This window comes from Peromyscus eremicus, chromosome 1 (assembly GCF_949786415.1).
Source record: "Peromyscus eremicus chromosome 1, PerEre_H2_v1, whole genome shotgun sequence".
NCBI classification, from domain to species: Eukaryota; Metazoa; Chordata; class Mammalia; order Rodentia; family Cricetidae; genus Peromyscus; species Peromyscus eremicus.
Window position 1 is genome coordinate 124,374,504 of NC_081416.1, and position 14,277 is coordinate 124,388,780.

The following is a 14,277-nucleotide window of genomic DNA, read 5'->3' on the forward strand; positions in this document are numbered from 1 at the left end:
CCCAGTGTCTGGGACCAGCAGCTGCTGGAAACTCTGCCATCCCAGTTGTCAGCCCATCTCCATCTGGGACACTGCCAGCCCTTCTTCCAATGCTGTGGCATTGGGAAGAGACACTGTGACAGACTGGACTCTTAGAGAAGGTCTGACTAGGGCTCTAGGGTCATCCTGCCCTTTAGTCATCAAAGGCTCCAGAGCTGAACCTTCTTTGTAACCAGAGGATCAGCCTAGAGTTTTGGGAGCAAAGAATGGAGTTTATAACAGGCCAAGACCTGTTATGGGGTGGGACTGGAGGATCACTCGCTTCCCTATATTTCTCTATCACAGAATGAGTTACAGTGCATTGCTACCTATAGCAACATTGAGAGCACCAGCTGGGAGTGGTAGGGCAGCTCTGTAATCCTGCCACTTGGGAAGCCAAAGCAAGTGGGTCAAGAGTTTGATGCCATCTTGGGCTATGTAGTAGGTTCAAGGCCAGCTTGAATCATGCCCTTGTCTCAGGAAAAAAAAAATTCTTTAAACAAATTAAACCCTTTTGTTATAGCAGCCCCTGAAGAAGGGCAGTATTGGCCCAGTAAAACCTTACAGATGTGTAAATGCAACCAAGCTTTGTTCTAAGCAATATCTTATCTGTGGAGATTGCACCATTTAGAATCTTTGGCATTTATAGTTCTATTTATCATGGAGGTCAATTGCAACTTTTCACACTTTCCTTTCAAAACATTTTTACAAATGTTATCTCCCTGATTGGCGAAAATAACCACTGAGATAGCTTCAACCTTTCTTGTTTCCACTTGAGCACGCATTAAGGTGTTTGGGCTGAAACTAACCCCACGGCTGGCTAGGAAGGGCCAAGCCCACAGGCTGAAATGGATGCCTGCCTTTACTCCTCTGCCGGCACTCTGCAGGGGTGACAGGAAAGTAGAGGATGCAAAGAGGACTTTGAAAGTAGAGAAGAATTCATTTCAGCTTGATTTATTTCATTACTACATTTTTCTTCATTTGGGGGTTAAAACACAAAGTAGCAGGTTTCATTGTGGCATTTTCATACATATGCCTCAGGACACTTTGTTCTCATGTCTTATTATGTCTTATTATTCTTTTAATGTCACTTTCCCAGCTCGAGAAAAAAACAGAGTACCAGTGGGAAAGACACTGTGAACTCCCTACTGTGGGTCCTTTCCAATCATGTTTCACAGGCTGTGGACTTAGAAATAACCACAAATAATTTGACAAATATACTGACAAACCAGGCATTTGCTGAGCCTATCCCATTGGAAAGGGGGGAGGCCAGGGATGAGCACAAGGTACAGGTCAATGACTCCGGAAGGTCCCATCCCTTTGTGCTGTCTTCTAACATCTTTCCATAATCATCCATCCTCAACATGTACCATCCTGTTCCTGGCTGTGCTGTAATGACAGAAACAAATAGAATTAAAGTCTGTATTCAATAAAGTACATTTTGAAAAAAAGTAGGAGCCATGGGAAAGGGGGGCTTCCAGGGAGAAGGGGACAGAAGGCAGGTATCAAGGGGGAATGGAGCAGGAAGGGTTAAGTTGAGGGTGAAGGATGGAAAAGTAGAGGGCGGAGCATAGGGAAGGATAATTAACACTAAAGACCTTTGAAAACGCCATATGAAATCATACTACTGTAGAAGATTCCTTTAAAAATACATATATTATATATATATAATATATATATGTATGTATGACATGAGGTTATACTATAAGTGTGGTGGGGGGTCAATACCTCTCCCAAACACCATAGGCTAGCCAATAAAAAGTCCAGTACCAGATATGTAGTACCTCTTTTCCAAGTGTTGGTCAGTGGAGTCCCATAGAATTTCCCTCTAAAAAATATTACAGACAACTTCCATTGCTCTTGGTGACCCCCCCAGAACCTGATGGTAAGACCCTCTGCTGAAGATGCCATACTTTAAAGAACAGAAATAAGACAGAATCATGCCACACAAATGAGTACTCAGTGCATGCCAGGCACTGTTCTACATACTTTATCTATTAACTCAATCTTCATCACAATACATTAAGATGTTGTTTGTAATTCCTTTGTTTACAAATAAAAATTGTTTACAAATGAGGAAACTGAGGCCAAAGGACCTACCTGAGTTCACACTTAAACAAAATTCTCAACCCCAGCAGTGGGCCCCCATACTCTGTGTAGAGCACCACCCTTCGGACACATCACTCAAAAAACTAGGCTCCAAACTCACTTTTAAAAGCAAATTCATACGTTTAATGCAGTACTAGTTAATACTGATGATCACATGACTGACCTTCACAAGTCATCCTGAAATTCATCTAGGACAGTGGTACTCAACCTTCCTAACGCTGCGAGCCTTTAGTACAGTTCCTCATGTTGTGGTGAACTGCCCCCAACCATAAAATCATTTTCATTGCTACTTCAAAACTGTAATTTTGCTACTGTTATGAACCATAATGTAAATACCTAATATGTAGGATGTATTTTCATTGTTACAAACTGAACACAGCCAAAACATAATGATTAATCACAAAACAATATATAATTATATATGGTGAAATATTTATTTCTAATCACAAGTAAATGAAATTTTGTCTTGAAGCATGGTGCAACATGGGTAACAGTCTTTTTTTTTTTTCTTGGTTTTTCGAAACAGGGTTTCTCTGTGTAGCTTTGCGCCTTTCCTGGATCTCTCTCTGTAGACCAGGCTGGCCTCGAACTCACAAAGATCCACCTGCCTCTGCCTCCCGAGTGCTGGGATTAAAGGCGGGCACCACCACCGCCCAGCTTGGTAACAGTCTTAACAATAAACTACATTGCTATCTTTTGTGACAGTGTGAGTAAAAACGCAATGTCAGTTGGAAAGTTGAGATTGCTTTCTCACCAGATCAGAAATTCTTGGGGCAGCCTTTGCAAGAGCGTAACAAAGATTGTCTTCCACAACAAGTCTACATCTGTATTTAGACTTGATAACTAACGAGCTGGAAATCCATTTCCCAAAGACTTGTTGCTGGTAATGAAGGTGATAACTCAACAGTCTCAGACAGAACAGGATGTGACTGCAAACACTTGATCCAGCATGTAACTGGCCTTGTAGAGATATCAGTTCCCAGTGCATCTCTGTTAACAGTTCCAACGACCTCCTCGTGGGCTGTCTCAGGAACATCTCCAGCTTTGACTGTGAATGGCAAGTCCAAATGGGGTGTCAGGTAGATTTGAAAAATAAGATGAAATTTCCTTTGCAAGCCTGAGCAAGTGTTCCTTCCCAGAAACTATCATTATAATGCTTTTGTCAGGTTCAATGCCATGCTCCTCAAAGAAAGCAGATAAGGTAGGCAACATGTAAATTTTATTTTCATCCTTCCCCACACCCACACCAAAGCTGAAGTTTCATTTGGAATGATCAGATCTTTTCAGATAAATTGAGGCTTTTGTATTTGGTCTTTGAAGTGTTAAGTTTAACTCATTCAAGACGGCCACCAAGTAAGCTATTTTCTGTAATTCACTTTTATCACTGAAAAGTGCTCTGAACTGCAGTCTTACTTTCTTAGTTTGGGTTTCTACTGCTGTGAAGAGACACCACAAGCACAGAAACTCTTATAAAGAAAATATTTACTTGGGGTGGCTCACGGTTTCAGAGATTCAGTCCATTATCATGACGATGGGGAGCTTGGTGGCATGCAGGCAGATGTGACGCTGGCAATGAGAGTCCTACATCTTTCAGGCTCCCGGAAGTCGACTGTTTTACACTGAGTGAAGCTTGAGGAAAAAAAAAAACCTCAAAGCCCACCCCCACAGTGACACACTTCCTCCTACAAGGCCACACCTCCTAATAAATAGTGCCACTCCCTTTGGGAGCCATTTTCTTCAAACCACCACACTTTCTGATTTAAAATGTTTTGAATTCATCACGAAGCCCAAAAACACATGTTAAAGCTTTTCCTCTGGACAGCCATCTCACTTCAGTGTGAAGTAGCAGAGCCCGTCTGGACTCGTGGCATAGCCGCAGAAACAGTCAACTGTTTAAAGTGCTCGCCGCCCTTACAAACTCCACAGAACTTATACTCTTCGTTTCTTCTTGTAACTCTTGAGACAGCATCTTCATTTAACCGGTGAATCATTCAGTGAGCTCCAATGACTTTGGTGATTCAGTCACAAGCGTTGAAATCCTGACTGACATCCTAGCAGAGCTGGAGCACCATCTGTGCAAACACCACAAACCAAGAGATCTTCTGCTCTTTCAGAAATGAACCAACTGTGCCAAATACATCCCTTGTGGTAGTTGTTTCCACAGGTTTCCAAAAAAGAAACTCATCTTTAAAGTTGCCATCATTAATACACCTCAAGGAACCAGTAACTCAACAGGTTGCCATGTCTGTAGATTCATCAAGCTGGATACTAAATATTGGAAGTGGAGCAGATTTAATTCCCTGAATTACCTGATCAAGAATATCAGCAGGCGAGCCTTCTGTTCTTCAGCAGACAGTGTCGTTAGGTAAGGAAAATTGCACTCAGCTGCATAACAGATTAGTCTCTGATCCTGACTCAAACACTGTCTTTGGTTGCTGGCAACAGTAAATCCTCAGCAATGGTGTGAGGTTTCATAGCTCTGGTGATTCTGAGTGCCATCAAATGCGAAGCTTCAATGGCTGCTGCATCTTGTTTGTGGGAGTTGCCACCAGCGACAAGGCTGGCTCTCTTTTCAGTCTATCCGCTTTGCTTCTAACGTAGCTGGTATCCTTGCTGGCATCCTTGCTGGCAAAGCTCGGGTGCTTGCTATCTGGGTACTGTTTGGCTTCATGGATTTGGCTGATGGAACTTCACAACAATTAACACATTGTGCTTTCTCAATCTCTGCCATACTTATTGAAGTAAAACCATACTGTAACAAAACTCCTCACTATGTTTTCCTTTTTTAATATTCTTCTCTACACTATCCATTGTCATGTGATGGTTTCTTTGATGAAAATATATAACAGTAGCTTTAATAATACAAAAGATGATACATAGCTTATATATATGTGCGTGTGTTCATATATATGTTCATAGTTCAGTCAATCCAGTTCATTGAAGTTTCCTATGATTTACCATTCTGTTTTGTGGGGTTTTTTTTACATACTTGTTACTATCTCAAGTATTCACATCAACACAGTTGACTATAAAAAGACCGATCATCATCTAGATTAAGTTCCTATGGTGCAGATAATTTTTTGCAGTCACTGATGATTTTACAGTACATCATTTTACATTTACCCAGTAATTATAATTCTTGAAGTATCATTTTTACCTCCATTACTACTACTTTCAACACAGTAGCTGCTCTCTACACATGTGTGACTGATTCGCATAAGAATGTTATGGCACCAACCCCTTTCATATACACCTGTATTTGTCCTGGGTATATATGATGGGGTTGCCACGATGATATATGTGTGTGTGTGTGTGTGTGTGTGTGTGTGTGTGTGTGTGTGATCACACTGAGTCCTCATATATAAGACTAACTGCATATGGGTGGATCCTCCTGGAAATGGATAGAGGAGCAATGTCTCAGTTCCTAAGACCATCAGAAATATGTATTTTCTGATGATCTTAGGTGACCCCTGGTCATTCTACCCCAAAGGGATGGTGACCCACATATTGAGAACCACTCATCTAGGTGAATAGTCAAATAGACACATTAGGTCATTTTTAAATCCTCTTATATCACATTTTCAAATAATCACTTGACTGTCATTAAACTTCTACACTAGGGGACTGAGAGATGGCTCAGAGGTTAAGAGCACGGGCTGCTCTTCCAGAGGTCCTGAGTTCAAGTCCCAGCACCCACATGGTGGCTCACAACCATCTGTAATGGGATCTGGCTCCCTCTTCTGTCGTGCAGGCAAACATGCAGGCAGAACACTGTATACATAATGAATAAATTTAAAAAAAAAAAAAACTTCATTGTTTAAAAATAAAAACTAGCCAGGTGCCTTTAATCCCAGCACTCGGGAGGCAGAGGCAGGCAGATCTCTGCGAGTTCGAGGCCAGCCTGGTCTACAAAGTGAGATCCAAGATAGGCGCAAAGCTACACAGAGAAACCTTGTCTCGAAAAACCAAAATAAATAAATAAATAAATAAAATAAAAACTAAAAACACACATGCAAATGATATTCTATGGACTGAGCAGGTGGTATTTAGGAATATAGATGTATGCGTGCGCGCACACACACACACACACACACACACACACACACACGTGCAATAACGATGAAGGGGGAGGCCGTGGAAGAAGGGTGGAGAGGAGAGTGTGGAAGAGTTTAGAGGGAGTAAAGGGAAGAAAGAAATGTAATTATAATCTTAAACTTTTTTAAAATAAAAAAATGAACAAAAAAGAAAAACAAAGAAAAAACAAACAAACAAAAAAACAAAAACCACAGAAACATGGGGCTCCAGAGACAGCTCAGCAGTTAGTTAAGAGGACTTCCTGCTTCGAGAGGACCCTAGTTCAGTTCCCAGTACCCACATCAGGCGGCTCACAACCGCCTGTAAAGCCACCTTCAAGGAATCAGTCCACCTCTCTCTTCTGGCGTCCACAGGTACCAGCACATGTGTGCCACACACTCAGAAAGGCATATGTTCATACACGGGAACACAAAACAACAGCTGGGTGGTGGTGGTGCCCACACCTTTAATCGCAGCACTTGGGAGGCAGAGGCACAGATCTCTTGAGTTCCAGGACAACCTGGTCTACAGAGGAAGTTCCAGGACAGGCAGGGCTACACAGAGAAACCCTGTCTCGGAAAAAAAAAAAAAAAACAAACAAACAAACTAACAAGAAACAGAAATGTGGGCTGGAGAGGTGGCTCCACAGCTAAGAGCACTTGCTGTGTTTGCAGAGGACCCAGGTTCAATTCCCAGTGTCCACATAGTGGCTCATAGCCATCTGTAACTCCAATTTCAGGGGATCCAATCCTCTCTTCTGAACTCTGATGACACCAGGCACACACGAGGCACACATTCATGAAAGCAAAACACTTATACACATAAAAATAAAACTTTTTAAAAAACCAGAAACCTAATTAGTGGTGTCAAACAAGTAATTCTAGAAATGGTGATATGGACTTACTATGTTGCCCCAAAATCCATGTGTTCCAACTTTATCCCCAATGTAATGGCTTTCAGAGACAGGGCCTTTGAGAGGTAATTAGGCCATGTGGATGGGGTTCGTGTGCATGGGATTGGTGTCCCTATAAAAGATCATGCTGGTACGTGATCTCAGACTCGCCCTCCAGAACTATAATAAATATCTCATTACAAGTGGCTCAGTCTACAGTATCCATAACATCAGCTTGAGCTGACTAAGAAAGATGGATTTAATTTTTCCTACGTCCTTGGTCTCCAGTAACTCATAGTAACCTGATAATGGGCAGTGCTGCGCACTGGTGTTTTTCAGCTAAGACTCTCCCACCTGCAGAAATGCCTGGCTCTAACCACTTATTTTCTAGATTCTCCCTGCTAAAGTCTACAGGTCTTTCAAATCTTTGGACTAGGGAGGCTGTTCAGGAGGTAAAGTGTTTGCTATCCAAGCCTGAGAACCTTAGTTCAGATCTGTGGCACCCAGGTTTAAAAAAAAAAAGCCAGAGGTAGTGGCATGTGCCTATAATGCCAGCCCTGGGAGGTGGCAGGAGGAAGATCCCAGAGGGTCACTGGCCAGAAAGTCTCTACGTTCAAGGAGAGACCCTGTCTCAAATAAGGTGGAGAGCAACCGAGATGGCCTGAGCCTTAAAGACCCAGTCTTCATTCTTGGGCAATCACACACGTTGTCACCAAGGTCTCTCTCAGACACATAGACTGGGTCCAGTGGGAATGGGCATCTCAGGCCTGAGGGAAGTTCTCCATCCTGTTCCTCTGACATCACAGCTTCTCTGATGGGTTTCCCAGGACACTTCCATTCTTATCCACCATGACAAGGAGTTTAGAGGCTGACCACTGCCCCCACCCTACCCCACTCCCCCCGCAAAAAAAAAAAAAAAAAAAAAAAAAAAAAAAAAAAAAAAAAAAAAAAAAACCACCTTACCGCTTACCTCTTGCTCTGTCTCCATCATTGCCAAGTTTTCTTAATCATCCAGTCTGCACATCTTAGAAGCTGTCTGAGGCCACAAGGGGAGAAGAAAGAGCCTTCATAGGTCATTTCGCCCTCTCTAGCTTAGTCAGATTCCTAAAAGAAAGTCACATTCAGCCTTCTCCGCCCAGGACCTCCTGGCAGGAGAACCCAGCCCCCAGGAATGTATCTGACAGTTACGTCCAGTGGCTGAGAATGATGCAGAGGACACTGGAACCCAGGTGGCTTGCAGGGTCACTTCCTGTCATAGTGCTTAGCAGCTGGCAGTCTCCCCTCACTTCCTGACTTCACTTTGCAGGATATGTGAGGCACTCACCTGGGGAAGCCTCCTTGGAAATGGCTATGGAGAAGCAGGAACCCGGGAAGATACTGGTGTGCCTTGGAACTGATGCTTCCTCACAGGACCTGCCTTCTAGCTACAACTGTGGGTTCAGAAAGAAAAAAAAAAGACACATGAGGTCTCTCTCCTACACAGGGCCAGCAGGGGTTTGGCTCCCCTTCTAGGGGTAGGTCCACTATCAGTCATCACTACCCACCTAGGAGTCATTTCCAAAAGCAATGCCCCTTAGACTGGTAGCCAGCCTAATTGGAAGAATAACCTAAATCTTATTCTTCATCAATGGATCGTGGGTCTCCTCAGGAACTTGGTGGCCACATTTTCTGTCTCTTTCCAATGACACCTCTCTGCTCACCACCACCATCATCCTCTCCACTCCCACCCCGACATGCACTGGAGCTCTCAGTAAATTCCTATGGCTTCAGCATCTTCTGTCAAAGTCTACCCATGCACACCCTGCTACAGAGCCCCTCCCCCACCCATCCCAGTCTTAAGCTCCATCTATTTCAGAGAACACGGTATGAAGGACTTGCCCTATTTAATACAAAAAGAGCTCAGGCCTGGTGACCCCCAGTTTCCCAGACCTCAGCCGGCGGGATCTTGGTTCTCACCTGGATACAGGAGTCTTGCTCCACTTTTGTTCGTCTTTGAGGACAGGGTTTTTCACCTGTTGGTTGCTAGGGATGAAAGGAAACTGTGGTACTACGCCAAAGTGACTTTTCCATAACTCAACAATGTACCGAGGTCTCTTCCTGGTGCTCCTCCAGGAATCAGGGCCGCCTTTCTCAGTGGCCCCCAAGGTCTCTCCTCAGGGCCCTGTCTTTCTTCACAGACTGGATTCATCTTGGAGTTCTAAGAATTTACTTCTCTAGTAAAAAGGCCTTAGATCCTGTCCTTGGCCAGCTTCTATCTTTAGGTGCAGAGGGTAGGGTGAACTGCTAGGCAGCTGACAGAATCGGCCAACTGGGGGGGGGGTGATAACTTTGTAAGTGAGATCCAGACATCACCTCTAGGAATGTGCTCCCCCAGATCATGGTTTGCTCTTTCCAAGAGAAAACATCATGCACCAAGTCTTGTGTCTTCCCCTCCAGCATTGACCTTGACTGAAAACGTCTTTTATTGCCCACCTTCTGCCTTCAGAGTGGAACTGTATGTCGGAGTCACCGGCCCCATCACTGTGACTACCCAGTGGCTAAAGTCCTCTTTAATTCTAGGTGCCAGCCTCATCCGACGGGATAACCATAGAGTGAAATCTACAGCAGCCACTAAGGCAGAAAAGGTTGTTGTGGGTGCTCACTCTTTAGGCCTTCTTCGTAGAGTTCCTAAGGGGAACTTCCAGGATTTCAGACTTTTGGAGTCCTTGATCACTAAAGTTCAACGTCCCCAAGTGGGCACTTAGAAGGTGCAATTCTAAAAGTTCATGCTCTTGTTCAAGCAATGAGCCTCTCGTGACGGGATCAAGTCCATTCTGAGTCCATGGAGGGGCATCATCCCTCAAGAAAGAAAAAAAAAAAGAGGCCAGGCACAGCAAAGGGAACTGGAGGGAAAGGCCCCAAGCCTCCAACAGAATTTTGCTTGCTGCTCCAGTGACCAATGGCCCAGGGCTCAGGGGAATTTTTTCTCCCGTGGAGCCAACAGTTGGAATTCACATAAACTGTCTGAGGTCAAGTTTCCTCAAGTATTGATCTCGAACAAGGGTGCCGACACTACAATGACCATTGGGAGCCTCCCTCGTAGTAAAAGAATGCTTCCCACCAAAAAGTACACATGTCCCTTCTCTCAGAGCCTGTGAGTATGTTATGCATCAAGGGAGAACTAAAGTTGTGGGTAGAATTCCGGCTGCCTTTCTGTTAACTTTGAGAAGAGGAGGTTATTTGGATGGACCAGGTTCAGCCCATCGTCGTCATTATCAGAACCCTCAGAAGGGAGAAGAGACTACCAGGGCTATGTCAGAAATCAAAGATAAATCTGAAGTGCTGGCTTTGAAGAGGAAATAAGAGGGCTAGGAGCCGAAGGATGAAGGTGGCCTCTAAAAAACAAGACAGCAAGCGAGCTTCTCCTGTGGTGGTATTTTATGTTAATAAATAAAGTTGCCTGGGGTCAGAGCTATTAGAGCCATAGCAAGTGCGTGGCAGTGGTGGTGTACGCCTTTAAGGACCTGGAGGGCGGTACATACAGGCAGTGACGAGGCAGTCACATGATTGTGTTTACAACCAATCAGAAGCCAGAACAGAGAGACTATAGAGACAGACACACAGGAAGGAGGGCTCCTCTCTTTCGGAGAGCTCTCTTGGCTGAGGAGGATCCCTGAATCAGGAAGGGTGAGGCTCTTGGCTCTGACCTCTTGGCTTTCTTCTCTGAATCGGCTCTGTGTTTTTTGTCTGATAAAACCGTTGGCTACATCTACACTGAATTACATCTACATTCTCCTTCGGAGCCCCCTGAAGGAACACAGCACGGCTCACATCTGGATGTCATCCCAGGAAGATGCATCCCATGCCCCTGACCTCCAGAACTGGATGATAGTAAATTCCTACCGTCTCAGTTCATTTACTTTCTGGTCATTTGTTCTGGAGGACATGAGAAACAAGTTCACCATCTTCCTTGAGGAACTGTTTCACCTCCTTCAAAGAATCCCCTCCTAGAAGGAGAGGAAGAGAATGACAGTCACATGGCTCAGGAAATGCATGAAATGTGTAAGACTTGGGAAGCTCACAAATTATAAAGTCCTCAGGGCCCTCCCCCAAGATTTTAAGAGCAGTATGGGTCCTATGGAATGAAGACTTTCCTCCATCAGAGGTACCTGCAAGTCAAGCAGGTAGCTTTCATAGCTTGGTATCCACGCTGGGGTGAGCTTTCTGGTGAGGCAGCTGCCTTTGAGTAACTTCTCTAAGTCACCCCAATAAACTTACTGGTTCACCAAGCTAGACCTGGGTTTAGTTTTAGTTTTGTTGCTTTATCAGTAGTGAGTAGATATGTACTCACATATCCCTAGGGAAAATCACATACCATCCCTCCATCCATTCTACAAGCTCCCATCAGCATTAATGCTTCTCACCCATCGTTCCATCTCCTCTGACTCTGAGACACGGAGCCCTTGCTACCGACCCCACTGTGGAGTCAGAATCCTGGTACCAAATATTTGTATGTGCTCAAGAAAAACGGGTGCCTGGTTGAGGTGGGTAAGGCCGAAAGCACTGGGCCACGCCTTAAGCAAACAAAGAGCTCTGACATGCACAGTAGCATCCTGACCCAGAGGATCCTAAAACCGGACCCCCAAGATGACAACTGCCGATGTAAGACCCAGGGCCAAACCAAGCAATGCCAGGGCAGCTGGAAGCAAAGCCTGCCACACAGCACACACATAAATACCTGAGCCCTTCGTTTAATAAATGAGAAGATTGCTTACATACCTCCCAGAATCTGTGCCGTTGATTCTGTGTCTGCCCACCCTCTGCCCTCCCCCCATTCCACCCCCAGCTGCAGAGTCAGCAACACCTAGTGTCCTGTTTCAGGGAGCTAGCTGTTTGGAAAGTCCTGCCATTACTGAGCGGCTATCCTCATCCTTTCCATCAGGGATTCACTGTCTAGTTAGAAAAGGAAACACAGAAATACCAGAGTCCTTGTTTCAGAAGCGGGGCTAGAACTGGGGTGATCCAGCCTGTATGTGTTAGTGACACCCACTTCAACCTTGGACCTTCAGAGCAATGACAACAGGGCTACCACAGACTGGCTGTTAACTCTCGTGGTGTGAGGGGTTTTGCCCTAATGAGCAATTCTGAGTCACAGCAAGAACATGGAGTCATCAAAAGACTTTACTTCTACTTTTTACATCTTTGACTTTGTGTTGTGTGTTCTTCGTACTTTTGTTAAAGAAGGAAGGTCCTGGTAATAGGAAGCTGGGGGAGCGGGGAGCAGTGCTTACGGGCGGAATCACCACGAGTGTGTGTGCCTTCCTCTCCTTCTGGAGTCTCAAAACATTTCAAGGGCTTGTATATTCTTTATGCAGATGGCTACGACAAACTTGGACTCAAGCTGCTCCCTTTGTTTTTATTGTTTAAGCTGAACGAGATTGCCACAGGACCTGGAGACAAATATATAGCACAGAAGACTTACTGAAAGGAAAATTCACCTAACATATCTCTTCTTATGTAGAGCACTGACTGTTGAAATGTCCAAAGGGCAAGAGATCAGCAGGCAACTGTTGCCAGTTTTAGATACAATGTCCAAAACAATAATGGAGTTCAGGGTCGCCTGTTTCTGCCATAACCTAGCAAGGTGAAAGCAGACAGGCATGCAAAGTTCTTTCAAGTTGATGAGACAAAACCATCATGTAAGCTATTCATGAACTATTTGGGGAGGCAAGCAGTTTTACCTGGGTGTTTGCCTTAGCCCGGGTTTCTACATCCAATTCATAATATCATTGCTAAGACCTGGCAAGGAAGGGCTCCAGTAGCGCCAAAGATTTCAAAACCCTTGCATTTACTGAGAGCTAGCAAAAGACACTAAGAGCAGTCCTAAGAGTAGAAACATCTTGTTGGGCAGGGGTTGCAGCTTAGCAGTGCGGCACTCGATCAGCATGTGCCAGGGCCCTGGACTTGATCCCAACACTGCAAGGAAAAACGGTTGGTTTTTTTTTAGCCGCACTCTTGCCCTAAAGGAAAAGTCACGACACACACAACAGAATCCACTAACAAGAGATTTATCAAGACAAAGAGAAAGGGATAGATGCGATCAGGCCTGTGGAAAGACACGTGCGAGAAAGAGAAAAGGGGGAGGGGACGACACACATGGCGCCGCCTTATAAAGGCCATCTGCGCATACAGGCCCAGGCGCAGAGATCACGTGCTACTACGTGACCGAGTAACTGCGGGGCCTGGGTCACTAGGCGGAGTCATCTAAGTGTCCCGCTGAGCATGTGCGACCATGGCGTGTGGTTGGAGTTCCTATCAAAAACCTCTGTTACTTTCAAGTTTTCAGAGCATCTATCAGAGCTGATGTTGAAAGGTGTTGATGTCCTTCAGTTTATTGCATCTCTTCTTTTACCTCCTTGGTCCTAACTCTGCCTACCAGTGTTGCTAAGGATCATATGGGGATGGGCAGTGGTTCCCCCACACAGACACTTTTCCTTCTACACCCAGTATCTCTTGGCTTCCAGTCCCATATGATTCAAGACGCTGTGGCCAAATCCAAGGACCTAAGAAAGTATAATAAAGAGGCTTCGGGTAAAATGTAGACCCTGTTTGGAGCATCACGCCAAATGAGGGATGGGGCAGGTTACGTCAATAGTCAGTCTACATTCAGAGCAGTTTACAAATGTTCTCCTGAGAAAGACAGCACACAGGCATTCAAGCAAAGCACCTAAGCAGCAGACAGAGTGTGGTAGTCCATGATCCAGTCCACAAATTGCACAATACCTGGAGGGTATGTGTAGAAGCATATAAACACACACGGTCAAAAACATCATTGGGACCCGACTACAGTGGGTCTCCTAAAACTGAGCTAAAGAGACAGGACTTTGTTCTGTCAGCAGTGGGAGCCATGGAAGGCTTTGGGAGCAAGAGCCAAGTGTACCTGCTAAGTAAGATCTGGGAAAAACAGCTGAATCTGTGGGGTAAGTGGCTAGATGGGAAGGTCTGAAGGTAGAAAGGCTACAAAGGTCTCAATGGCAAACCCTCAAAAGAGTCATGTTCCCCAGGGTTTTATTTGGAAACTGGGTCATTACAGTTATAACTAGCTAGATAGAGAAGACATCTGGATCAAGTTGGACTCTAGATCCATTCGCACGTGTCCATGAGAGAGGCGCACAAAGACAAATACAGAGAGAGGAGAGAACTGT

The 14,277-nt window shown here is 44.8% G+C and overlaps 1 long non-coding RNA gene across 2 annotated transcripts; it reads right to left on the reverse strand.

Annotated features, from left to right (window-relative positions):
* Positions 1 to 956: 956 nt before the first annotated feature.
* Positions 957 to 11,091, reverse strand: LOC131918743 (uncharacterized). 2 transcript variants are annotated; one of them, XR_009381079.1, is made up of 4 exons: positions 9,050 to 11,091; positions 8,418 to 8,523; positions 8,064 to 8,129; positions 957 to 1,407 (listed from the first exon to the last, which is right to left on the reverse strand). It is a non-coding gene; the product is annotated as an uncharacterized LOC131918743 (long non-coding RNA). The 2 variants fall into 2 exon arrangements; XR_009381077.1 differs by having other exon boundaries at positions 8,064 to 8,197.
* Positions 11,092 to 14,277: the final 3,186 nt, after the last annotated feature.